This window comes from Onychostoma macrolepis, chromosome 02 (assembly GCF_012432095.1).
Source record: "Onychostoma macrolepis isolate SWU-2019 chromosome 02, ASM1243209v1, whole genome shotgun sequence".
NCBI classification, from domain to species: domain Eukaryota; kingdom Metazoa; phylum Chordata; class Actinopteri; order Cypriniformes; family Cyprinidae; genus Onychostoma; species Onychostoma macrolepis.
Window position 1 is genome coordinate 13,711,426 of NC_081156.1, and position 26,202 is coordinate 13,737,627.

At 35.1% G+C, this 26,202-nt stretch overlaps 1 protein-coding gene and 1 long non-coding RNA gene across 3 annotated transcripts in view; one reads left to right on the plus strand and one right to left on the minus strand.

Moving 5' to 3' along the window:
* The window catches only part of LOC131529479 (netrin-G1), an 82,894-nt gene extending 80,626 nt beyond the window's left edge, over nucleotides 1-2,268 (minus strand). Inside the window, exon 1 of one of the 2 annotated variants that reach the window (XM_058759260.1) lies at nucleotides 1,967-2,267. The gene's annotated coding sequence lies outside the window, so the exon portion shown is untranslated. Of the gene's footprint in view, nucleotides 1-1,966 lie in introns of both variants that reach the window. The other variant, XM_058759268.1, reaches the window with a different exon arrangement.
* Nucleotides 2,193-13,425, plus strand: LOC131529627 (uncharacterized). Its single transcript, XR_009268161.1, has 3 exons — nucleotides 2,193-2,298; nucleotides 4,027-4,077; nucleotides 12,833-13,425. It is a non-coding gene; the product is annotated as an uncharacterized LOC131529627 (long non-coding RNA).
* Nucleotides 13,426-26,202: the final 12,777 nt, after the last annotated feature.

Consider the following 26,202-nt stretch of genomic DNA (forward strand, 5'->3'; position numbering starts at 1 on the left):
GGCACATGGCTTGTGTTGGTTACAGCCTCTCAGGTACCCTGTAAAACCACTATGAATACTTCTATTTATTCAATGGTCTTTCCACTAACCTTGTTGTCCCTTACAGTGTCAATGCTTCTGACATGCCTTGATCATTCCTACTTTTCCCTTAACCCCCTCTGCGCTGTTCTCTTCCTCTCAAACACACACTACCACATGCTTTACATGGTAGCTTTGTGCGCAATGGGACTGGAGCTGTTCAGGTGCTGAAATTGAAACAAGCTCTAACAGCTTTGCACCCTGTAATCTTTTTTTAAGCTTGTGAAGCTTTGTTTTCTGTCAGTTTCTGAACTGACAGATCAGCATCTGCTATGGTGTTAATGATGTCAGTAAGAAAAAAGAATCAAGCATATCTGCACTCTTAAAAATAAAGCATCAAAAAGGCAGGTTTCACAGCTATGCCTTGGAGAACCATTTTGGATTCCCAAAAGAACCTTTCAATGAAAAGTTCTTAAAAGAACCATTATTATTATGAAGCACATTTTAATAATCTAAAGAACCTTTTCGACTGCAAAGAACCTTTAGTGAAATGGCAAGTTTCTGTAGATGTTTATCACTGAACCATAGATGCCAATAAAGAATTTTTAAGAGTGTACATTTCAATTCTAAATCCCTTATATATATATATATATAGCAAGCTGCTAAACTTTACAGGGAAGCTTCACACATCTAAAGTGCTTGGCATGTTCTTCCAAACATGTAAGAATACATCAATCTTTTCATGAGTAATGCCAATCAGTCCGTCGCTTGCGTTCCATCGGACCATATTCACCACATACCAGAGGAACATGTATAATTAAATGCCTCTTTCGTGAAAGGTTTGCATGCTCTGACACACACAAAGTGACATGAGGTCTAAAGTGCTACTCTCATTCTCATATTGATGTACCGCCACACCACTGAGATCAACAAAGACTCACGTCCTTCCAGTTACCTCCATTGAAGTGAACATATATGAACATATCTGTGATGAGCTCCATTTAAGAGGGAAACAAATGCCAATTAATGAATAATCATTAAGGGACCAAAGCGTGATCTATCTGTAATCTTCCCTTATTAGATTTTTTAATTAAAACGTCCTATATAGTTATGACATTCATGATTAATGGACAGTCTCTTATTATGAAAAAGTAAAGGTTTTTCAATGGTGACTTGGTAAGCTGAGTAAAGATCTTTCTTCTCATTTGCTGGCTTCTTGAGCTGAATATACTGTATGGTTCTTTAAAGATTAATTTAAACGTTTCATTGAGGTTCTTCAGTACAATAGTTTCTGAGTTCTTAAAAACACCTACATATTGATAATTTAGATCATTACAATAAATGTTTTACTTATTCTCCTGATGCAGCAAACCATAAATGCTTTTTTTGCTTCTAATTGAAACCTTTATTTTAAGAGTGTGAACGAGAAAGAGCAACAGGGTAATAGTTTTTAACTACAAATAACTAGACAAATCGCTTTGTTTTGGTGACAAAACACTGTTGATCTTCAATGTCTTTACCAAACCGCACCTGGAAATCTCGTGCGCAAGAGGAGTGTAAAGGTAATGAAATAATATGAGCTTGTGATCAAGTTATGCGAATTACAAACTGAAAGTGCGATATGCATAACTTTAAAACAGAAAGCAAAAATAATGACTATAAGAATAAGTAAACTGCGCAGTTTAGAGGGAAATATAGTTCTAAATTTGGATAAAGCCGTTGATCGATTAATGGACAAATTGGAGGTGTCAGAAATAACTAATTAGACAGAAAAAAAACACCTGAACGATCTCTTATATAGAAACACGGGTCATATTATAGAGAACGTCAAGTATTTATACCTGCCTCAGTTGATTTCCTCCAGATATGCTGAGAAAATACCTGTACATGGATGATGATTAGACTCTTTTTGCAACATGCGAGCGACAAAAAAATAAAAATAACCCACCTTGACAGTTTTCCAAACAGAAAACATCCAGTGAATGAATCCGGTCTTTACTGATCAGATCATGTCCCAGAAATGTTACTCCACAGCAATTGAGTGAATGCAGTGCACAGGTTCTCCTACACGTCTGTCAAATGTTCATCGGCCAGCTGAACATACTTTACTGATAAGAACTCCAGCCTTTGTCAATAAAAGTCATTGTAGCCTAATGACACTCAGTCCATAAAATGCGAGTTATTACAGCCAAACCTCCAGTTAAATTCAGTTGCTCCCAGCGCTTACCTATCCTGCCCGGGAGAGAACAACTAACCTGCTGAAAGCGATCATCTCCAAATGTAAGTTTGAGGGAATGAGCGTATTCAAGCCGCGCATTTGAGCTCTCCGCTGGGTCCTAAAGTACCCTCAGCCGCGAGAACACTTGGGCATCTGCTTAACCAGGTTAACCTTTCAGATACCTATACATACAGGCTGTCTCAAGCCCTAGTGAGCCTCCCTAGACAACACATTGTCCATTATGGGAACCACTGTTAAGTTCTATAGTAGGCTATGTCTTAGAGAGAAAAAAAAAAAAATCATAATAATAATCAAAGCCTATATTAATTTTGCTAAACGTATCCAATAGAATAATCAGTATGAAGAATTTTAATTGCCATTTATTTAATACATAGCAAATCGCAAAAATATATTTTTCTCGTTTTCAAACATGCGTCCGCGGGAATTAAATAAAGTGACAGTAAAGCTGTTATTTTTAAATAGTAATTGACGGTTACTGACCTTTCCGATCTCTTACAGAAATAACTAAAGTGTTGTTGATGACCACTTAGGACTGAAGATAAGGACCATATAGTCTCCTTCCTCGCAAGTGTTTTCAGCAGAGTTCAGTTCGTGCGCATGTTGAATGAGCAGCAGTGATTCCATATGAGCATGTACATCGACTCCAAGCATTTGAATGATTACTTATAGACCTTTCTCAGTTTTTAGTGCAAATTACCTTAAAGTTGAATTGAAACGTTTGATTTATTGATAAATTTGATATTCAGAGGCTATTACAACAACAATACTTTAACAAACACTGGATTACACAATACAACGTTGCAATTAACAGCAGCGTTTTCTCTTCACACTCTCTTCCTTATATTGCTGTTCAGTGCATTATAATCTCAAATCTTTTAGATCAAATCATACAGCCACATATATATATATATATATATATATATATATATAACTAAAAAAAAAAAAAAAACTCACCATTGTTCCTCATGTCTTACCATTTTGCTTGTGCTTTATATTGAATGAGAACTGGGGCTGTCAGACTCCAAAAACGACAAAATGTTCCATTCAAGTCATGCTGGATTTCAAGTCCTTCCAAACTTTCAAAAATTTACCTCAAATTCCTGTGCCTATCATATGTAAGGCAGTTTTGAATGTACTAGATTTGAAAGCTGTCACATGGCATCAGAAGACTTGGAATACAGTGAATGAATCATATGGACATTCATGGTACGTTTCGTCCTTTTTTTGTGCATGACAGCTCCAGTTCCTATTCACTTTTGTTGCATTGAAAAAAAAAAAAAAAAATGCACTCTTCTTGATATATCGTAGATTCAATTCTGGTTAGGTTGCGATGGGGTTGCAGTTAGCCTTAGGAAAAATGCTCAGTCTGAATTTGATTAATTTGAAAATCTATTGATTTTCCTCAAGGGGAGTAGTTGTTACATTTCAGTATGAGCAAACTCATACTGCGTCATATGAGTTTGCCATCTGTTTAAATGCAAATTATTACAAGTTCAACATGAGATCACATGAGGGTGGGTTTGTATTTTTCCATTTTCAGGGTGTGGGCAGTTTCTACACAAAAAGAATGAACTGAATTGCAAAGGTTAAAAGGGTACTTCTCCCATAAATAATAATTTAGTCAAACTTTATTCATCCTTTCATTGTTGCAAAATTTTATGAGATTATTTCTTCTGAAATGTTTATTTTTTATTTTTTGTCCATATAATAGAAGTCAGTGGTAACCAAAATGTTCTGGTTGCTAATATTCTGCAAAACATCTTCTTTAGCTGAAGATCTACAGAAGAAAGAAAGTCTTACATTTTTGGAACAACATGAGGGTGAGTAAATTATGACAGAACTGTAATTTTTGGGTGAACTTGCCTTTAAGGAAATGTCAATTGCCTAGAGTGTTTCCTGTGATATTGATAATTATATATTACGTTTTCATTATTTGATGCTAGAGTGAGTAAATGAGTTTATAAGGGAGTGAGGGAGATCAAACCAATTGTGTCATTGGTTTCTTAAAGACAACTGATGTGTACCTTTAAAAGAACTAGCTCTAGTGTAAGTGGAGAATGCTTGTAAAGGCTTTATCTTCGCAATACAAATGACTTTAAAATGCATGTCTTTGCTGATAGAGATCCTGTGTGATTGTGATCTTGCATGTGACTCAAGCACACATTGTTATTGATTACCTAAGCCATTTATATGCAACAAAGCCCTATAAACCCATTAAAAAGTTGCAAGGCAATTTCCATCCTGATGAAGGGGATTTCGCAGCAGCCAAGTCCTGAATAGCTATTAACATTTGACTGAAGCACACAACTTGGTGAGGGTTAGAAGGTGCAGCCTTTGCTTCCAGTCAGCGTTGCGCTGTACTTGACATTTCTATTAAATCTTTGATCACTGAATCCGCTTAACCACTACACTAGCTACCGGTCATCCACATGAGCTCAAGCCCTGCATTTGTGTGCTTTGCATCGACTGGATCAATAACGGGCTCTATAGATGCTGTCAGCGTCAGTGGTTTGCTGCTAGCCATCTATATTTTCTGATAGCCGAGTCTCTTTTGATTTATTCCAGCTGGATTACTAAGCAACAAGTTTAGCGTGATGTTTGGTTGATTGTGTGGTTGTTTTGTTGACTTGTGCATGCATCACTTACCATAATTCCCTATTCTTGGCCCGACACCTGTTATGGAGGACTGGAAAGTTTTGAGTCCTGTTTGGCTGTTAGGTCTACTGATGGCTTCAAAAAGAAGCCCACCTGCCATGGCTTTTATCAGTTACAAACTCCCACACAATGTAAGCAACACACAGTGCAGTTGAGACATCTGGGAGCTGAATTGTTCTTGTTGCTTCGCTATAAGAAAGACCTTAAAACTTCATGAAAACACATCACTGTATCAAACAATGCAGAACACTACTGTGCCACCGTTCCCTTCCCTAGCAACTGTCTTCATTCCAGTGACTTATGCTGTCAGTTATATTATGTAGTGGTAGTGTATAAGGATTCCTCATGTGTCCTTTCAGTAGGGCACTGCAGGGATGCACTCTGATTATTGTCTGCCTTTCCTGTATTAAATCTAATCTGATTTTTTTTTTTTTTTAAGGTTGTAACCAGGGTCGAAACACTCACCAAACACTAAATGCAAGTAAATAAATAAACAAAGCTGAAAAAGAAATACAGTATATAAAAAACAACTTATACTTATACTTATATATATAAAAAATAAACAAAACAAACTAAAATTATTGGCTATAAACTGAAAAATGGTTTTAGTCAAACTGTGAAAATGATAATCTGACCCTAGCTGATGTCAGGGATTCAAATTATAGACACAAAACTGTATACAAAACAGTATCTCACAAACTGTCATTTTAAGTAGGCCTATTGTTTATATACTATAATAATTTTATTAATATTTTGAGTAGTCACCAAGGCAGCATTTCTCATTTTCATTTAGTTAAATGGTTTTATCTGTTATTTATATTATATTATTCCAGCCTTAGTTTAATAAACAAAAATGTTTTTAATAGTTAAAGTTAAAAATAACAACACTACCCACAAATTGTGACTTTCACCTCAGTATAAAATTGGTCATCAACGATAAAGTTTAAAATCCATCCATCCATCAAATGATTCAAATCACAGTTCCATAGCTAGTCAAAAACATTTATGGCTGGTGAATTGTTGGCATTGACAGGTGTGGAAGGAAAAATTGCATCCTTGTTTTAACTATGACATACTCAAGAGAAGTGATATGAGGATAAAAGTTGTCTTTTTGTCGTCTTTTTCTGCAGTGTAACTGATCTCGTTTTTAGAGCGGAATCAGAATAAAGTGGTTGTGAGCCGTCTGACTCTGTCTGGTGAAGAACAGGCATCATGCCCATCTCCCAGGCACCTGAGCCATATTGCCTGATGTGATGGATGGTATCATTCATTTTGATGAGCAGAACATTTTAGCACTCACATTCCACTAGATCCTTTCATTAGGGACTTGTTTTATGGCAGTAGTATTATATCTCATGCTCAAGCTCAACTTCAAAGTTTCATTAGCTCTTAAAATTTTCTTTCAGTTGGTTTCGGGTTTTGTCACATGGCTTCTAGCAAACTCCAGGTGTAACTTTAAGGTCAGGCTTTTTTTTGAGAAGCTTCCTTGCAGCCATTTTCCCACAAAGGCAAAATCTGTGAGGAGTGCTTCCATTTTGCTACAAGAAAGTTTTTAGAGATGTGCAAGTTCTTAATAACCTTTTTCTAGCTTTTTTCCCCTGTGACTGCAGGAGTGATCTGATCTTTTTATTTATTTTTTTCTGAGATCTCGCAAAGTGATATTATCTTTCTACCAAGCAACAGAACACACATGTTGCTTCAAAACTGACTTTTTTTTTCTTTTAATTTGACAGGGCAAAATGAAAAATAATCAACATGCGGTAAATATTTCTGAAAGAACAATACAAACGGCTGTATTCTAACGGTTTAAAAATGTCTTTTTATTTTCACTTTCATTGTGAAACTAAAGCAGAAAACTGAAAAGTGCAATTTGTTCTTTAAAGTGACCATATCTCACTCAGACTCAGCAGCACTCACCATTTAAATGCCATGAACAATTGACCTTGAATGGGCATTACTATAAAAGAACTAGAGTACTTGAGACAATACAAGCATTATAATAGGTGGAATTAAGTGGATGTCACCAGCGTAAATAATGAATGAAGACGCCACAGGGGAAGGCTAATTGTAGAGTGCATTTGCCGAAAAATAGTGGGTTTTTGCCATGCTGCACACAGAATGGAAATTCAACAACCCAATAATATATTTAAACAATGCCCATGAGGGCCGTGAGTTGTGGTTTCATCTCTCAGTGAAATTAATCCTTGTAGATGTATATGTGATCTAATGGTGTCTGTGATGTAACCAGATGAATTGGTTTTCAGTAAACATAAAGTGCAAAGAAAGCAACTATACAGATGTAAATTGTAGGAAAATATGACTAAAAATATTTTACATTCTTAAGAAGGCAGCCAGTTGTCATTTTCAAGACCAGTAAGAGAGATACATCATGCAGCTCTCTGGACTTAATAATTACAGGACACGAGCATTTTGTAAGACCTGCCCTAAGTCTTGGCCTGGATCAGTTACATTGCTACAGAATTAGATTATAATGCATTACAGAGAACAACCTGCTACATGAGACCTAATGATACTTCCATGGTTCTTAAAAACCTCCAAAAATTGCATTCTATCCTACTCTTTATGTGTAAAACAATTTTGTAAGACGGTTGAGGGAAAGGCTGAAATGCAATACTACTGACACCTAAAAGTGTAATTTATTAATTAATCTATTTTGTTCAAAGCTCTATGATGGCTCTGCGATTCTGACAGTAGTTTCTTCCTTAGTTTCATGTTTTAATGGCTTCATTAGTTCACTTTGGCCATACATTTGTCATTTAGCTTTGGGCCGCATAAAATCTTCATATATTCAGAATTCACTTATTGATTTGTCACATCCATAACATTCAGAATAAATACTGTATATTTGACATGCCAAGGGTCCTTTTGATGGTGAAAAAAAGCATCATGGGAAAAGATTGAAATAATAAAGTTGAATTTACACCAAGGATGATAGCTATAACAATAGCTGTGCCCCAATTTAGAGGCTGCATCCTTCAAAGATTGCAATCGAAGACCAAATGCGTCACAGCGGCACATTTTGAAGGCTTCTTTAAATGCAGCCTCGAAATGTGCCCTTCGTTTCCTGAGCCACAAGGGATAAAACAATTAAGCCCAGACAAATAGGCCCTTCATGGTCCAGACTATCTCAAGATTCAATGCACGCTGGTGACGACACTAGCTTTTTGAGAGAAAAAAAACAAGTATTGGGTTTCAACTATTACTTGGGTATCTAACAATACAAATGTGTAAAGCAGTTCAAATGCCAGCTGCGTCCGAAATCTCTAAAAGGCTGCCTTCGGAGGCAGCATTCCAAGGTGGGAAGGCATCAAGGCACGTCCGAATCGAAATTCTGCTTTACTTCCTGTCTCCAGAGGTACCTTCTTCTGATTGAATTTTGAAGGCAGCATAGATGTATCCTCTGCTGCCTTTGATATCCCATAATCCTGTGCGTTCCATTCCGTGACAGTTGAACTAAAAAATAAAGATGGTGTCTGAAAGTTGCATTTGGTGGTCAGCTTGTGTGTAAATGTATATTTCTGACTACCTTTTTGCACTTTTGATGTTATTTCTAACGAGAAATCAGTTTTATAGTAATTACACATTCGTTTAGTTATCACCAAAACTTGTGCTATTTTGTTGTAGATCATTTAACTGTTACGCTGCCTCAGAAGCCTGTCCGAAATCAGTTTCATGAGGTACCTTTGTGCAAAAACGCTGCCTGCAAAGTCATTGCCTCACAAGGCAGCTTATATATATATCTATCAGCTTAAATCTTTCTAAGATGTGATTTTATAGATGGCGTATACATTTATTATGTATATAAATGGACATATTTAGACCGGTGAACCCTGTTTGTTTGTTTTTTTCAGACAGTTGAATAAAACGATAATGGCACACCGTAAAAATATCACCTGAATGACTTCCTTTTTTTTTTTTTTTCCCCAGCTGATGAATGATTAAAAACATTGACATAGTTATCTTTATAATTATCTAGCTGTGAATAGGCCTCAAGGTTTGTAAGTAAGGCAAATTCAATGATTTGTCACTGAGAAATTATGCAAAAAGCCAAGAGATTGTCTGTGCTCACATTGGGTTGTTGATGTCAGCCTTTAGGCCGAACCAAGCAGATACATTTAATCCAGAAGAAAAGATGATGTCGCCAAATTCATTCTCAAAAGAGCTGCTTTGACAACCCTCCATGTTCCAATTTAGAATAAATCAGGGATTAAACTCTGCTCTTTGATGCACTCACTTACCTCAAATTACATGCCTGTCTCTGTTGTCCTTTTTGTGTGCCCTTCAAAGAAAAAGATAAGCCAAACAAGCGGGTGTTCTCTAGCTCACTGGGAGCTCTGCTTTCAAAAGAGCTTCTGCGAGTATTTAGGCTGTATTTAGATGATGTTGATAGCAATGTTTATTGGAACTGTAGTAGTGAAAAGGGAAAAGCTCAGTAGTCTGCAACCTTAGGTTGTACTATAATTTTATTTCAGATGATGATTGCTAAGCTTGCAGATTGGATAATATGTGGTTAATCAGTGAAATGATTACAAACAGCCATGAATCGCTGCATATGATCTCATTTCATCCATGCTAAATGTTTAAATGTGATCCTCAGATTCACATATCAATGGATCCATCCCATCCCTACCAAAGGAGCCCAGGGATATTAAACCAGCTATGTAATAACACTCTATAGGTCCAGTGGGGAAATGAGTCTGACTCAGATCCAGTTCTCTCTGATGGATTGACAGGTTTTCCAGTGGGCTTTTTTTGCTGCCTTGGTGGTCTGCTCTCTTTTTCATTTCATCTGACTAGACGTGGGTAAATTTTCACCAGAGCTATCGATGTACCTGATAGACAAAGATGAATGTGTCTCATTTTCTTATATCAGTGAGAGATGAGCTATAGTTTTACCTCTCATGATGTCGATTGAATCCTTTTATATTGTCATACTCTTTTGATTTATGACATGGTTACGAATATTTATTTATTTTTCAAATAAATTTTTACTTTTATTCTGCAATAAATTTGTATGTACACAGTCTCCAACATATAAGGCAGAAACGGTTTTAAATATTGAATCAGAAATGTTCTTGAGCACCACACAATAATTTCTGAAGGATTGTGTGACAAGATTAAAGTAATGACTGTAAAAAAAAATGATCTTTTCTATTTTAATTTATTTGAAAATGTAATTTATTCCTGAAATGGCTGACTTTTATTTTTTATTATTGTAATAATGTTTCACAATATTGTTGATGTATTGTATTTTTGATAAAATACATTTTTATTATAAACCTTTTGTATGGTAGTGTATAATGTCGCCTTAGTAAAGAAAGTTTCATAAAATTAATATTAATCATACTTATGGTCACTTTAAAAAGTTATACATCGGCATAAACTGTTTGTTCTAAAAGCATGATATATACCTCAAATGATTAGACTTAGGCTATATTTGTCTGCCATACAATTAATCCCACAGAAATCCTATTGACTAATCTGTGATTTAATTAAACTAATTATGAACTAATTAAAATTATTGAAATATGAGTTGCAGACTGTAAATAAAAGCCAAGATACGAGTGGAACCTGGCACATAAACAATATTTCAGAAGTTACTTTTCCTTTGATTTCTCTTCAGCTAACCAACACTTTAGAAATTGCCTAAACCAGCAAATATTTACGTGCTTCAGGGCATTAATGTTCAAATTTTCAATTTGAACTCTATTCAGAATCACAATGTTCACTCTAATGATTATTGTCTAGCCTCACACTGACCCATGTGTAACAAGGCTGTGACAGAGAGCTCTACAGAAGTATAAACCAGTGGGGAATATAACAAGTTAGATCAACCATAATTTAGAATTCTGATTAGGTCAACAGAACATGACCCTGAATATCATGACTGAGTGAAATATGTTTGTCACAGTGCTAGGTTTAACAAAATGGACTGCATTTTCTTCTATTATCACAAATGCTGCATATATATATATATATATATATATATATTAGACCCTCTCTGTGTTCAGTAATTATCAGTATTTATTATAAAGTAAGACTTTGGTATGTTTCTCACACAAAGCTCTCATATGGCTTCAGAGGAGTCTGATATAGTGCACAAGCATGATATTAATAGTGCTTTTGTGTTCTTTTGAAGCTTGAGAGCTTTAATGTATGGTCACATTAAGTAAAAAGGGGTCCATTGATCATTGTCTATAGTATAGCGACGCATGTATACTCCTTACAGCTACAGTCACAGAACGAACCGCACCTTTCTGTTCCTTTACAATGAGCCACAAAGTCACTTTCCAACCTCCACCTGAACTGCTAAAACCAACACAATTTTCAAGAAGCAGTTGAAGACATTTTCCACTAGCACTTACCTACTACAAAACCCTAAATTTTTTTTTTTTAACTCCTAAACCGCTTGTCGTAGACTCAAATATTTTATATTTTTGGAATCCTTGGGTAAACACGATTAAAAACCTAAAAAATCTGATTCGCCCTGTGAGGTCTGGTTTTTCCGCAAAAAAGAGTTATGTCCAAAACCTACATTTACGAACTAGTCCTAGGTTTTTCGCCCAAACTTTTTTCTGAACCAAACTAGTGCAGATACATTGGACAGTGAATATCAATAATTATGAAAAAAAAGTTGAAATCTCAACTCACTCGCCAAAACGTTCGAAAGTCGCGGGCCAATTTTACGAAAAAGGCTATAACTCGTGAACGAAATGAGATATCTTCACTAAACTTGGTACACGTGTATGAGCTCAATCTTTGGTCAAAGTTAAAAAAAAATTGCACAGATCTGCCACTTGGTGGGACTATAAGATCAAAAACCATTGCTGTCAATCAAATTGTTCATTAAATATTCACAAATATGTTAATAAGCTACTTTTGCAAACTAGTCCTAGGTTTTCCGCCCAATCAGAACCAAACGACTGCAGTAATATTCTCTGGACACTCTAGATCAATAATTATGAAATTTTTTTGAATTTTGTCCTTTGGTTAGCTATAACGGGGTCATTTATTAAAGGGGCGTGGCCAAATACACCCAAAAGCCTATAAAACCTAAACGAAAACTCGAAACTTGGTGAAAACATTTAATTGTTGACTCTTAACAAGCATGCAAAGTTTCATGGAGATCGGACAGATGGCGCTACATCAGTCATAACTGTTAAAAATCATCATATTTCTTTGGTAAATTACCTGCATTTGCCCAAAATGCTATTTTTAATCATTGATACAGCCATGTTAACACAAAATCTTTTTCCTTATGTGCTTAAATGCCTTAAGTGCTTGAACGCCGGGAATCACTGCTTGCAGCTATATTTTATTTATTTATTTATATATGCAATGTCTGGATTTCACCCATGAAATATTGTTGAGTGTCCATTCATTGTAATTACATGGAAACTGTGACTACCACATTCTTAAAAAAAAAAAAGGTATCCTTTTGTGTTCTGTTAATAAAAATTATTACAAAAAATAAAAAATGAATGTGACGAAATGATGAAAGATCTTCATTTTGAAGTGAACTAGCCTTTTAAAGATGACAGCAAATTCTTACTCATTAAATGGCACTATTAAAAAGTCAAAAGCAAAGCACAATTTTATGCACCATTTGTTAGTTTAAATTTTTCTTTTTAATAAAATGTAGTAAATGTAGTGGAAATGTTTTATTAGCAGATGGCATATCTTTACCATTAATAAATGATCTATTATCAAACAATCTTCATAAATTCTATGTTCTAATTCCCTTTTTTCTTTATTTTTTTGGCAAGCCCTTTACATGATTTTTCACACAATTATTCATTGTCACTGAACAAATGCTTGGTTTTTCATTGCTCCTGAACAGTGGGGAAAAACAGCTCCCGCGACTTCCTCCTAACTACTAAAAGTGTGATTCATCCACAGTATGTCTGTAGAGGAGTGGTGATGCTGTGAGGAAAGAGAGGGAGAGAGACAGAGAGGATGAGATCAAGGTCATCTCTGTCTAAAACGAATGAATCATGCATGTCCAGGCAACAGCAGGATGACTGCAGCACCTGACTTTCACATCCTGATGAAACCCAAGAAATGAGATGGGTGACATTTCATTGGTCATGGCTTTGGCACATACTCCTCTGATGAAATTAAAAAAGAAGTGCTACTTAAACGAGGGGGAAGTTTCAGCGCAATTAACCTTTGAATTGCACAAAGCGTATTTCAGTTAACCATTTTAGTCAGCATGTTAAATTCAAAAATTGCATGATACCTTTGTGAAAAGTGAACAAATAAAATCAAAGCCAATTTCAAAGCTGATATTAAAACCAATACATATAAGGATACAATGTGTAACTACACTGATGGATTTTTTTTTTATTTTTTACAATCAATCCACCTACTTCCACTTAAACTTGTAAAAACTTGCAAAATTTGTATTTCAACTTAAATGATGATAAACCGACTAAAATCTGAATTTCTTATAAATCTCATATGGTTTTTTCAGTGTATAACTATTTAACATTAAAAAGCAGAAAACAACCTTTTATCCTCTTCTCTTTTTTTATTTTTTTATTTTTTTTTGCTGTTATTACTTCCACAAAGGATGATTATACATGAAATTCCATGTTAAATAAATAATATAACTAATAGTATTTTTTTTTTTATTATTATTTTAAATCCATAATTTTGTGGATCGATTTTCTTAATATAGTATCGAGGTTTAATATTTCATCATCCATATTTCAGATTATCAGCTCATCCCTGCTAAAATGGATATTGGATGAACAAAATCCAGCAGAATCTGCTTTTTGTATGTTTTTATAAGCCTATATTCAGTTCCTTCCCGAATGAATAAGTGCAGAATAACAGCAAATATCCTTTCAATGGCTAAAGTTATAAAGGATGTTTATGCTGCAGGGTCCTTTCAAGAGTGACAGCAGTACTTTTGCTTTACCTGAACCAATAAAGTTCAGCTTAACTCATGGGGACACATTCTAGTCCTGTCACAGCGAACATAGAAGTCGACGGGAGGGGGACGGGGGACAGAGAACCCGCCGGATGAAGAGAGCGTGTTACAGGCAAGCAGGAGCTAGCGGCTGGTGAAAGGTGCACACCGTCTGAGATCATGAATTGGCTCCAGATGGGACCTGGCAGCCGGAAAAGGTGGAAGCGAATTGTATCGACAGGCTGTGCTGGCCAGGCCCCGAACAAGGCCATTAGTGATGCTGTACAGTCACCTGGGAGAGCTCTCTCACACTGAGATTTCACTTTAGCTAAGTGTTGATTTGAACTCTCCAGCCAGGTTGAGTGCGATGGGAAGTACACTCAAAATGTTCAGGCCGTAGCCTGTATTGTTCAAGTAACAATGGAGCATTTCCTGGATTTTTTTGGGGCATATATTTCCAGTAGTTTTCTTTTCGGAACGATATGAGCCTGACAGCCCTGATAAGTGTTTGTTAACACCCTACCACAGCACTCTCCACATTTTCACGCATTAATTACGTGAGTCATCTTTTTTATTTTCTGTGATGGAACAGTCACCAACCTCTTCAAAATATTAGATAATGCTATCAAGAGCTTATTGTGATGTCGTCTCATCTGGCTCATCTCTGTCTGGCTCATCCCTGATTTTTTTTAAGTGAAGAACCAAACACCTGAAGCATTTACACACAACAGCAGTATGCTATATTGTGGTTAATATGAAATATGTGCTATTGTGTAATGTGTTTTTGGTCCCACTTTATATTAGGTGGCCTTAACTGCTACAGTATGTACTTACATGAAAAATAAATACAATGTAGTTATTGTTTTTATATTGTATTGCAAAACACTTTAGCTGCTACTGAGGTGGGATACGGGTAAGGTTAGGGACCGGTTTAGTGGTATGGGTAGGTTTAAGGGTGGGTTAAAGTGTAAGAGATGGATCGACAGTGTAATTATAAAAGTAATTACAAATAAATAAATAAATAATAATTACAGATGTAATTACATGCAATTATTTTTTAAAATATGTGACCCTGGACCACAAAACCAGCCATAAGGGTCAATTTTTCGAATTGAGATCTATACTGTCAGCCTAATGGGACTATTGAAAAGTGTTACCAACAATTATATGTACAATATCAGAAATCTGTCCATGGCTATATAGAGTACTCTGTGAAAATTGTTGATTCTCACAAATAGTATGAAAAACATGTTTTATTCCTCCCTTATTGAGTTAATAAATGTGCTTACAAGAAGCCTTGCGATTGTACATAGGAGGATCAAGAAGATGGCTGTTTATGCCATTTTAAGGTAGCGGGGCTCATATTGTTTGTTCTATAACTAGTTCCTGAGGGAGTGTGCATTTCTACTGACAGCCTCTTCCTGACAGCGGGCAGAAAGAGCATCTGTGGAAACGAGTGTGTTGGAGACACCTCAGCACTCAGTCTTCCACCTCCTCTTGTCTGGAAGTGCGTCTAAACAAGCTACAGTTCCTCTGGGGCAGGAATGTATGTATTTAAACACAGCTGCAGCAGAAAGTGTGAGACATCCACTTTCTTCTGTAACATTTCGTGGCTGCTGGCTTACACCTTGATTATAATGTAATTACGTATATTTCTTTATTTTCTTTCTACATTGGAAAGTTCTATGCACAGTGTAAAAGAGTTTGTAAATTAAATATAATTTATGACTACATTTTGCCTTAAAGGTCATTTTGCAATATGTTTATGTGTATCGATTAAATTAGAATTCGACATTGTGTTAATTATATTTGTCCTCATCACATGAATAACTACTAGGCAGGTTATAATTGTGCTGTGCAAAAGGATGGTAGGTCCATTTACAAGGTTAATAGCAACAATTTGGAAACCCTGGATGTACGATGCTTGTATTGCGAATCTATTATTACATGGTGACTGAGGATCACACTTAGGACAGACTCATTTTTCAAAAGGGCCGACCATTTTCCTGTTGCTCTTTCATGGGCTGTTGATGAATTGAGTCTGACTACAGGCTATACCCTCTTTTAGCTGATGTAAATGAATCACTTCAGTAGCTGAACAGGTACATTTCCTACATTGCGCTGTTGAGAACAGTCCTAATCAAGCTCTCCCCTGATTCCTTGGCTTGATGTCACCACATCAAAATTACTTTTCTGATGGAAGAGGACTTGTGATCAATAAATAATTTGACTTGTAAATGGCTATATCATATATATATATAAGGGGTTATGTAATAGTTTTCCCAAGGACTGATGTCAGAGCTTTTTCTGAATATGAATACTTATATTTAGAATATGTAAACCAGAGGCAAATGTGTAATATATGTTCATACAGTACAGTACGTCATGAAAAGCTCATTAAATCTGACAGTAACGCATTATCAATAAATAGCTGAAATGTAATGTATAAAGAATTAGTCACTGCATTATAACTGCATTATTGTCAGTTCACACTTATGCTTAATCCAAGCAGTCATTCATGCTGTACATACAGTATAGATAGCTGAATTTCTAAAATCATGTGACTATGATCAAAATGCTTTGGAAAAACAGCACAATTGTGAGTGTAATATTTCTTTCATACATTCTTTTTATACTCCGTAAACACAATTTTATACAGAATAATATACATTTCAGACACAATATTATGTTAAGTTATGGTGTGTGTTACATTGATATAATGGCAGTTACATTACAGTTATGAAACCAGTTCGTTCCAGAATGAATCAGCATTTGTGAATGTATTGGTTGAATAAATGATTCAATGAGTCAGAAAGATAGTCCACTTGTTTTGTTCCCGAATTAATCAGTATTTTGAATGGATCGACTGAGTAACTGATTCAATGGCTCATTCAGAAACACAGCCATGTGTTTCATTCCTGTCTGAATCAGTGTATTTGAACAAATCATTTGAATGAATGCCTCAAAGATTCACTCATAAAGTCACCTGTTGCCACTTATTGGTGTAAAGAGATAATATGCAAAAAGAGCCAGCAAAAAACGCACAAACCGACAGTGTGGCTGTAAGGCACAAAAACAGGCAGAGTGATACAAAAAGAGAAAAGTCCCAGTAGGCTACTGCTGGACTGCAATTTAGTGCTTTTGGAGCACTGCTCCACAAAAATACAGTAGGTTACACTTTGTTTTGATAGTCCACTTTAGACATTCTACTAAATATAAGTAACTTTGCAACTACATGTCAACTGATTCTCATTCATTTGCAACTACATGTCTGCTAACTCTCAGAGTAGACTGTTAGGTTAGGGTTAGGGTTAGTAGAATAAGTTGACATATACTTACAAAGTTTCTCATAGTCAGTATGTTGTAGGTTGTGGACCCATCAACATAAAGTGTTAGAAGATATTAAGTGATTCAACCGCATGAAACAGACTTCGGTTGAAAACACACTGTCACCTCTCCCAAAAGGGGAGGGACTAACATCTTTTGGTGGTACAAAGCGATTTGTATTTTGTTCACATGGAGCATAAGCACAGATATTAAAATCATACAATTGCAAATTGTTCTTTTGAATGCAAATGGCCTAACAGCTCCTTCTCCATAATTTTGTGGTTAGATGACTCAATCTTCATTATTCTCTTCATCATATTTTCTTTATCTGATGTAAATGAGACCCACTGAGGCACTACAATAAGAACTGAAAAATGACAACAATTAAATACAATATATCAAAGTTACATAAAGTTATCTAAAGTTAACTCTATGACATGCAGTATTCTCTTATTTTCTAGTAAAACAAGTATGACTAGTTTGCCTTAGAACATTACATGGACACTTTTCAAGCTAAATTCATAAAAGAAAAGGAAAATATTACTTTTAACAGCAATCACGCCTCCTTAAGATCAGGTCTCTGATCATTTTTAGCTTACATAGCATGGTGAGGTAATGGATTCAAGTGTTTGGTATGAAGATAAGATAAGCTTGTACTTGAGCTCAGAGATCAAATGTGAAATTGGAACACTGTCACATTCTCTTTCAAGTCTGAGACTTATGAGTGACTGAGGAACAGATAAAAGACACCCTACACAAAAAAGATGAGGGTTATCGTAATGAACAAGGGGACATGCTAATACCATAGTGCTCAGAACAGGATTTGGCTGACAGAATGCTGGCATTTCTGTTGAAAAATATAGCAAAAATGACCTTTAAGTACTCTTGTGACCTAAGGGGGAGATCACGGCCTTGTCTACTTTGTTCTTTATTCAGTTCTTACATCAAATAGCTCTTTGATGTTTGTTTACAATAACCACTGATTCGTGCCAAACAAAAGTAGTCAATTTTTTTAGTACTTTAATCAGTTTCACCTTGAAAATGCTTGAAAAAAAGGTATTATCACTACAACCAATCTAGTAAAAAAAGTGTAGTTTGTGTGAAATAGTGAATTGTGACTAATTAAACAATGACATGGGATTGCAATATGCAACCATTCTCAATCAAGAACATAATGAAATGTTTGCTAAATTATCAAAATGTCAAGAAGGAACATGTCGCCAAATCAAATAAAGTTGTATACTTTATTTATCCTGAAAAGGAATATATTTTACCAGATGGTAATTGTGAAATGATATCTTTTGAAAGAAGTTTTGTTTATGAGTTGCTACCATGATGCCCCTTCAGCAAGGCACTTAATCCCAGGTCATCCCAGAAATTTGTTCCTGAAGTGTTCTGTGTTACTTTCATGAAGAAAGCATTTGCTAAATAACTTTATATATGAAATGACACTATTTTTTTCAGATTTCATTTCAAATTCTTCCCCAAAGTGCATAATGTACTTAAAAAAAGAGTAAATCTCAATCATTTTGTTGTAAAGCATAACTGTATCAGTTGAGGATGTTGATTTCATTCATGCTTTCATAGATTTCTGATCAGTATGGATATATTATACTTAGTTCTAGTTGAACCAGTTCTATGTGATATTTTTTGGTTTAACAGGCTGTAGTAATTTCATAAAATGTATCCTTCTTAGGGTATTGTTAGAACACTTACGGAATTTTAATTACTTTTTTTTTTAAGGCTCAGCAGACTGAATAGAGTTCTTAGTTCGTGGGTGACATGAAAACAGACACTGGATTCAGGATTCAGTAGTTGACATACCGTATACATGACTGTGGATAGCATAGCTCAAATTATTTAGTTATGGATGAATCTGATGAGAAGTAATTGAGTTAATATTGAAATATTTGTTAAACTTTATTTTAAGGTGTCCTTGTTCCAGTGTAATTATACAGTTAAGTACTGAGTGATATTAATTAACTACATGCACTTATTGAGTTAGGGTTTGGCTAAGGGTTACTTGCATGTAATTATGCATAATTTATTGTCATTATAATAGTAAGTACATGCAACATGTACCAAAGACACCTTGAAATAAAATGTTGTTGAAATATTTGACTTAATTGCAGAATTTGCACATCTGAACACGTTTATCTTATCTTTTCTTTATTGTCTCCATAAGTGTCTTGAGCAGTCAAGACAGAGAGCAGACCAATTTTACAAAATTACACAAATTACACACACACGTTCATTTTTGTGAAAAGTGGGGACATCCCATAGGTGTAATGGTTTTTATACTGTACTTACTGTATGTGCTATTGCCCTACACCAACCCTACACCTAAACCTACCCCTTACAGGAGACTGTGCATTTCAACTTTCCCCAAAAAAACCTCACTCTGTATGATTTATAAACGTTTTGAAAAGTGGGGACATGGGTCAATGTCCTGAAAAGTCACCTTCACCTTGTAATACCTATGTCATACCTTTGTCATTATACAAATCTATGTCCTGACTTTTCACAAAAACGCACGCACACACACACACACACACACACACACACATGTGTATAACATTTTTTGTATTTTATAAACATTTTTTATAAACATGTTTAAAAATTTTACTACAATGTTTATGTATATGATGGTCTTTTTTTAAAGCAAAAGAGTACATTTGCTCTCCATTTTATCTCATTGCTGTCTAGGAGAGGGGAAAAATTCATATTAAAAAGATCTAATTTGCGGCGTTTCTTTGCCTTCGGTGTTTGCTTTATTATTTTTTGGATCTATCAGATCAATAACCTCCTGACATCAGTCAATATCAAACACATGGAGTAAACATCCACCTTGCTTACAACTGTTTGAGTAATTTAGCTTAAAGATTAGAGTGCTGTCATTTTCTCTCGCCTCTAAAGCCTCAAGGTATGAAAGCGAATCACACTGGTCAAGACCTTGTATGGTCAGAGTCATGTCACTGAGACAGGATGATCAATGATGACAATAGCCATTTGTTTTTTAGCACACCATAACATCTTCAATCTTCAGACCCTATACACATTCAAAACTCATATCTGGATCATATAACAGAATAGCAGAGGATCTGATCTCCAAACAGTGACTGCAATACACACCCTTTTCTTGTGTAATTCCCAGAGCCATCTCTCATATTGGATTGCTTGTTGGTCCTCACATTGCTGACCTTTGAGTTACCGAGAAACAATACGGAAGAATTCATATTAGATTATCTCAAATCTTTTGAAGCTGTATGAAATATATCTATTTTGAGAGCACATGAAAGGCTCTGCCTTCAGTAATGTAGGATGATTGATGTATAGATGATTAAGTCTACAAGTTTTATGGGTTGAGTTTCAGAAAGCAGAAACATTAACTTTTCATGACGTCTCGTGGCAAATTGATTAGAAGTTACATAGTTTGGAAGTATGTCAGTGGCCAGTCTCACTACAGCACACCGTGAATAATGAATGCTTTTGTCATCTCTTATTCATTAAGACAAGGGGTCAGTGCTTCAGTTCCTTTGTCCTGTCCTGATCCTGCTTGGACAGCTTTTCTTGTAGTTTCTGACCTTGAGAATGGAGGCAAAAGTCAATGTGGCATGACACTGGCAGCTTTACCTGTGAAAAACAACAGAAGGGAACAGAAGACACAAACAACATTTGGTATTAGACTTTCACGCGTATCGTATTATTGGCATCCACAAAAGAGTGATGAGACGTACAAAGCAATATGGCTACAGAAGTGGCAGAAGAGCTAATTAAAATGAACGATTATGGATATATCCAAACACTGTTCAATTTCTCTCTCTGTCTAATTTTAAAGATATATCCTAACATTGTGGTTTCCTATATTATATTTTATATACCAGGTGTAACATTTGAAAAAAAAAAAAAAAAAATATATATATATATATATATATATATATATATAAATATATATTACTATAATAATAATAATTAATTATTATAATTAATATAAAATCTAATATATATATATAACAAAATTACTAAAACTTTAAAATAAAAATGAAAACTTTGTCAATCCTAAATATAAAATCTAATATATTTTTTATATATATATATTAGATTTTTTATTTAGGATTGACAAAGTTTTCATTTTTATTTTAAAGTTTTAGTAATTTTGTTGTGTCTTTTGTAATTTAATCAGTTTTTAATATGTCTATATAGTTTTAAATTTTAGTTTATTTAGATTTAGTTATTTTAGTACTTCAGCTTAAATTCAATGAAAATTAGAAATGCTACATTTATATTTCAGTTAGTTTATTTTATCTCAATTAATGATTTATATATATATATATATTGTTTTAGTTGTAATTTTAGTTAACAATAATAACCCTGATTTACATTCGCCAAATTTGATCAAATTAACATTTCATTCGGCTTTCTAAATACTGGTCAGAAATCATTAAAATAATAATTATATTCTGTTGGTAATTAGTAGTTCATAGTAAGAAAAGAAAAAATATATACTGTGAAAACAAAATATGTAATTGCCATCGTAGCATGAAAGATGCCACGGGGAAAAATACAAAATCAGCATTGATGTTTAATAATAAACGTGGGAAACACTTTACTATAGGGACCAATTTTCACTATTAATTAGTTTCTTATTAGCATGCCTATTAATAACATATTGTCTGATTATTAGTACCTTAAAATAATGTGTGAGCTAAAAGTGCTGTTATGTAAAGAAATTAATATGTAGGGACAATTTAAATTTGTCTACAAAACTAATTGCGAGCATTTTAAGCATAAATCTTCAGATCAAAATGTCATTATAAAAAAGTGAATTCTGTTAGTGTATTTCTGAAAAATTGAGATGTTTTTATTGTGTTAATGAGGGACGGTCAAGTGTCTGTGAGTATTTGTCTGGGCATAGGTGTATGTGAGTGTGAGCTGGCCTCATCCTGTCAGAGCTGGATTAGGCAGACTGAGCGAGTGTGAGGTTGGAGGAGGATGTCTCAGGGGAACAGCGGAGAGAGAGAAACGCCTGAGGCTCATCCCACCGTGTGGAAGTGCAGCTTCTCCATCTGCCTGAGAGCTGCCAGGCATACCTATTCACCCTCACCTCCACTGCCTTATCCCACTCACTCATGTGTGGACTCCTTTATAGCTCCACTCGCACAGGAAAGGCAGGGATAATAGGAAATCCACGTCCAATAAACCTTTGTGTGTTGAGCATAATAAACTTTGACAAGTCTGCTAAAATCATCTCTTAAAAACAAGGGCTTCATACACATTTTTTTCTTTCTTTTTTGAGTGGGCACTCGTGGTAGTCCTGTGACCTATGTGCGATATAACTAAAGAAAAGCCTTTTAATAACTTACTGGTTCGTTATGATACAAGTCTAGAAGATGTGAGTTTAAATCTTGATGCAAAATTATTATTTTATTTTACTTTACTTTATTAAGCTGCACAGCCATAACCATGTTTTGTTGTTGTTGTTGTTTGGCTTACTTTGTGCCCAAGTTGAGATATGACTAAAAAACTGTTTTTAACAACTTGCAGCTTCTTTATTGAAGATGCCACCACTTTTTTGAAGTTGAATTTTTTTGAGTTTGAATTGTATGTAATTATTCAATTGAATTGAATTGAATTGAATTTTAATCTTTAATGAAAAAGATTTAGATACAGCAGGAGTTGTAGTACTTGGACTCGGAACTTGGACTCAGACTCTGACTCGGACTGCAATTGTGAATGTACTTGGACTTGGACAGACTCAGGTGGACTCGAACTCGGACATTAATAAACGTCTCCCACTTAAACTCAATTGATTAAAAACCAGGACTCGACACTGGACTCGGATCCAACACTTTTAGATACAGTATATAATTTTTGTCTATAGTAATCATGCAACTAAGTTATCAAAAATGCAAATACTTTTTTATTTTTTTCTCTGGAAGTTGCATTCAAAATTCACTCAGAAATGCAAGGGTACATGCAAAGGCATGGTGCTTCAGCTTTAAAAATATGCACAATGTTGACCTTTTGGTTGTATATTGGGTTGTTTTTTTCTGTTGCCTATATAGATTGTCTCAAAAAGCTGAGATGGTGACGTGAGGCAGAACCTTTGAACACACACAAACATCAGGTGTATGAAAATACTCCATTAAGTTAAGAGGGTCCCAGAAAAGTGGTCCTCTATTTTTTTTAATTGGTCCTGATGAAAGTGACTTTTATCTGCCCTCACCATCACAGACTTAAGCGGTTCAGATTTTTACCTCTTTGATTCCACTGATTCCTGTGATCTGCTGGACGTGCCTTGTTTCTCATTCTGGTGCTTTTGTCTGTGATTGAATGGAGCCAGTTCTCTCTAAGCCAAAATCACAGTGAGTGTAAAATGTACATGGTTATGTTCAGCGCTATTGCTTGTTGGTCCCTTTTTAAATCAGATTATTTCTCTTCTTTCTGAACCTGGATATCTGCATATAGTTGATGTTTAAAAGTTAGGTTACCACTTACAGCCAGAGTAAAGCACTTACCCTGTTTTGGCATTAAAAAACTGTCAGGATTTACTAAACACATGCAGTGAAACAGTTATTTTTATGGCTGACCTTATTTCATACGCATTTGTAGGTATTTTGCTTTTAGACACAAAATGTATACGAGGAGAAATCATGCAACAACCAAAAACACATCTTTTTATATGTTTTGGCCGTTCATGGCATTTTGAGGGCTTAAAAAAACTTTTAAAATACAGCGGTTTTAGTCATTTTCGTAAATATGTGTGAGCAGAGGTTGTTTTGATAATGTTGTATTCTGTATTCCAAAACTTTTCAAAATGCAAAAGAAAAACTTTTCTGCTTTTAGGACAATTGATTTATATGCCCTGCCCCCCTAGTTACTGTTGCTAACTCAGGCAGACAAACAGAGTTGCTAACTGTCTTACAGCACAGCTGTCAGTGTGAAAACCCTGTCCCAACGTGTTTTTGATCAATTTTGAACACAGAAGGACCACCTCTCAAGGAGCATTGAAGTGGGGCTTAAAATTACCATGGAGGGATATATGAAAGATTTTTTTTAAAATATGGTGGGTAACAAGACTAATTTGGAAGCGAGGGCTTACAGATTACAATACAAGCGGGAGAAGCCTCATGTTATGGTCGCCATGATCGTAGATGACAACATCCAGGATCAACACTGCTGATGATACGGTTATTGTCAGTTTACTGAACAATGAGGAAACTTCACACGGTCATTTTGTAACATGATGTCAGTAACTGAATGTCTCTGCGCCTAAAATCAATACACATGTCCTTGGTCTTAATGTCATTAACACTGAAAAAACTAGTATAAATGGTCAGGAAATAGAGGTTGTTACAGAGTATAAATATTTAGGATCCATTATTGATGATAAATTGTGTTTTGAGTCAAATACCAGTTTGCTTTGCAAGAAAGGCCAGCAGCACCTGTATTGCTTGAGGAAGCTGGCAAAGTTTAATATGGACAAGACTCTGTTGACCCTTTTTTATAGGTTGAGTCGGTTGTTACCTTCTCCTTAATCTGCTGGTATGGGTCCATTACTTTAAAACAAAAAAAAAAAGGTTTATTAAGGTGAGCAGCTGTATCATAGGTTCTAAGCAGAAAGGCCAGGAGGAACTTTATCAGAAGCAGATTTTAAGAAGGGTTGAATCTATCCTGTCAGATAGTTCTCATCCCATACAGGCTGAATTTCAGATGTTGCCATCGGGATTACGCTTTAAACTCCCAAAATTCAGAACTAATAGATATAAACATTCTTTTGTACCTTCAGCCATTCTGCTTCTCAATTCTGTAAAGAACCATAGATAACTCAGTGACCTACTATTTATTGAGTGTTTACTGTTTTTTATTATTTTTAGCCATGCCTGCAAGGTAGGCAATCTTTGTATTGGTATTGTGTGTGTGATTTGTACTATACTATCTGTTGCACAACGAATTGCCCCATGGGTACAAATAAAGAATTTGAACTTGAACACTGTTCATGTACTGAAGGGGAAGATTAAATTAATTTACATTTAACCAGTTTAATATGGAGAGGAACTGAAATGTAAACCTTTGTTTAAGTGTTTTTGACCTACACTGTACATGACGTGAGAACAGTTAGTTATTTAGGTTTGTACGTTAGTATGGACTCACTAACTTTAACATTAGCTAGTTTTAGACAGAGATACCTTGCTGAAGCACAAGATGACATTAACGTTCTGCTTGAGCAGATGAAAACTGTAACTTAATGAGAGTATGACAACCAGAAAATGAACATTTTTTCTGACTCGTTTCGGTTTAGAAAATGGAATAAAATAAATTCTATTGCCTATCCTCTCAGGATACCTGGAATCAGTGTTACAAGTGAGAGCTTTGGATCTTCCAGTGTTTCTCTATGGTGCAGAAACCTAAATCTAAACCTAAACCTGCTTGTTTACAACCCTGTGCTAATGTAATTTGGTAATTATGGAATTGATCAGAGTGCATCTGTGTTCTTTAATTTGCACATTGTCAGTAGATCTACCATAGAACTTTCAACTGAGACTTTTATTGGATTGTGCTCTCATTGCTCTGTTTAGTAAATCTGGTCCTTAGTATAAAGTATAGTTTTTAGTTTAAAAAAAAAAACACATATCCCTTAATTCGCAAAAACATTTTTACAATCGCTTGAGGTGGTTTTTGACTTATGCGAAAAAGAGCTAATGCGAATAATGGGAGATGGAAACGCATTTGCTGAATGAATTCTGACGTAGCGAACATTAAACCCACGTGACTAATTGGCCATTTCTGTTGATGGCGTCCTTCCATTTTTTGTTTTTACTGTTAGTTACTAGGTTACCAGTACCACCGCCATCTGCTCTAACACCTTGATGGAAACTCACCCAATTTGCTTTTTTTTCTCCTTTCTTCTTTTACGAACACAGGTGTGTTGAAATCACATGACCAAGACAATACTATTACCTTTTTTTTTTTTTTTTACAATCTGCCTTTTACTGGACACTTTTGATTGTTAACTAAATTAATCATG